Raw genomic sequence first — 2,842 nt, 5'->3', positions numbered from 1 at the left:
TCAGTAGAATCTGAGTGTGCTTCTGTGCTGTACTACAGAACTTCCCACGCATCCTTCAGGCCAGGTTTCTCCTCAACCTAACAGATCTTCTGTATGCTTACTGATCTATATGATTACCGAATTTTTTCTATTTGGTCTATTAATTACGAAAAATGTGTTTTAAAATCTATTACTATACATATATTCATGTCTCCTTTTACTTTTGTCACTCTGTTTTGTATATACAGTCATGCTCCAAGTAACATTTCTTTCAACAACAGACTGCATACACAACAGTGGCCTCCTAAGGTTCCAATGGAGCTGAACAACTCCTGTAGCCTAGTGATGTCTGAGCCTTCACAATGTCACAGTGCAGTGCATTTTACCTTTTCTATGTTTAGCTATGATTAGATACACAAATACTTACTGTCGCGTTACAATTGCCTAGAGCAGGGGTGTACACTCTTTTGGCTTCCCTGGGCCACATTGGAAGAAGAATTGTCTTGGGCCACACATAAGATACACCCGCACTAAGAACAGTTGATGAACTAAAAAACAATTGCAAAAAATTCTAATAATGTTATAAGAAAGTTTATGAATTTGTGTTGGGCCGCATTCAAAGTCATCTGAGGGTGGGTAATGGGTTGGACAAACTTGGCCTAGGTACTCAACAGAGCAGCATGCTTTCTAGGTTTGTTACCTGGGAACAATAGGCTGTACCATATAACCCAGGTGTGTAGTAGGTTATGCCATCATAAATGCACTCTTATGATTTTTGCATATTTTTGTGTGTGTAAAAAAATGCAAGTACACTCTGTGATGTTTGCACAACAATAAATATGCCTGATGATGCATCTCACAGAATATATTCCCACTGTTAAGCAAAACACCACTATATTTGAAAGTTTTGTTGTTGGGTGTATGCAAGCTTAGAATTTTTCTTTCTGGTGAATTGACTCTTTCAGTAGGAAATGCCTCTTTCTATTTCAGATGATGCTTCTTGCTTTAAAGTCTGTCTTGTTCAGTCTTGTCATAAACACAAAAATTCTCTTGGATAGGGCTTAAACAAAATTTTTCTCATCTTTAATTTTTAGCACTTTAACTCTTTTCTATGTTTATTTCTAGGATTCTTTTACTTCTACTTAAAGAACTCCCTTGTTTAGTATTCATTTTAATGCAGATCTAGTGGTGGCAAATACTCTTTATTTTAATTTTTTAAGGAGTATATTTATTTAACCTTTGAAAAGATTTCACTGAACACAGAATTTTCTATGGGTAATTATGTTGTTTAAAGAAGTCATGCCATTTCTTCCGTTTCTGGGAAGAATTCAGCTATCAGTCTTACTGTAAGTCTTTTGGATTGCAGCTGAGAAAACCTGTTGTTATTTATACAATCACTCACTGACTGCCAAGATATAAGAAAACTACTGAAAAGAAGGAAAAGTTTAAAGTGAGAAGAAAATAAAAGATGAATAAAATTATATTACAATAAGCTTAGCCACAATTATGGAGAGAAAAACTAGAATATAGCTGATAAGACAAGTAAGTTGACACCCAACTTTGGGTAAAGTTAGTAGTCCAACTGAAATCCGATTATTAGCTGACAAAACAGGTCATACTTCACTGTCACTTAATTTGCCATAATATTTTAGAAAATACCCTTTAGTAGAAAGTTACCATTTCATGTTTGCATTAGTTGCCACAGATATATAAACATGATATTAGGTAAGGCTGCCTAAAATCTTCTCCCCTGTATTTTCAATGGTAATTATATAATATAGAGCATATGATGCTTTCTGACCATATATTATGAATGGTTTTTGCTCTTATAGCAGAATTTAAAGCCAGCACAAGGACATATTTGATGTAAGAAATGTAATAAGACTTGTGGTCAAAGTTATGAATATTTAAATGACATTGTACATACAAAAAATTATGCTATTATTTGGTTTCAGTAAAATCCAGCATAAAAAATAATTTTCACTCACACCCAAATCCTAAAATGTAAGGAGAACTATTTTTAATAATGTCTGTATTTGGGAAAATAATTGATTTATTAATTAATTGGCCAAATATTTATGGCCACAAGTCATTTTCTTTCATTATAGTTTATTTGGTAAATGTTTTCTTAAAGAGACAATGATGAATATTTATAATATAACTCAATAAAAATGAACATTAGTTTGTCTCTCAGGGAACATATGACACATGTGCATATTACACAGAAATACAAGCCGAAATAATGGATTTAGTCTGCCTTGTTTTCTGTGGTATCTCCAGCATTCAGATTAAGGCTTATCTCATAGTTAATGTTCAAACATACATATTAAGTAAATGAACTTTTTTCTAACATTTCTAATAAGTTCCAGAAAAGGATTTTATAACATCTGAAGTATGAGGATTATAGTAATCAGCATTAAAATCTGGTTTGGAGAGACCTGTATTAGAGGTGTGTAAACACTGGTCTCCTTTATTTGCTATTAACATACATATAGTCAGTGTTGAATTTAAAATAATGTGAATCTTGAGTGTTTGCTGAGGTTGACTATCAGTATTTTCAGGAGATCGCCATGTGGTATGATCTGAGATGTCTTCAGACCTACTTTGCTCTAAAAGTTATTTACACTTTGTAATGTTTGTTAAACTACCAAGATCTGTATATTTTCATTATGTTGGTGAAGACGACAATTTGAAAATAAGAAGATGAAAAACAATATATTACATATCTATGTTTGGGAGACCAAGATAATCCCAAGTTTAGAAATAGGCCTATGTTTCTCTCCAGTAGTATTTCATGATTGTCTCCAATTCCTGCTTGGTTTGAAGTCCCTTAATTCAGAATAATGTGGTCAGCAGAATGATT

The sequence above is a fragment of the Rhinopithecus roxellana genome, chromosome 2 (genome assembly GCF_007565055.1).
Source record: "Rhinopithecus roxellana isolate Shanxi Qingling chromosome 2, ASM756505v1, whole genome shotgun sequence".
Taxonomy (NCBI): domain Eukaryota; kingdom Metazoa; phylum Chordata; class Mammalia; order Primates; family Cercopithecidae; genus Rhinopithecus; species Rhinopithecus roxellana.
The sequence above is the reverse complement of the archived record's forward strand: the minus strand, read 5'-3'. Positions refer to the sequence as shown.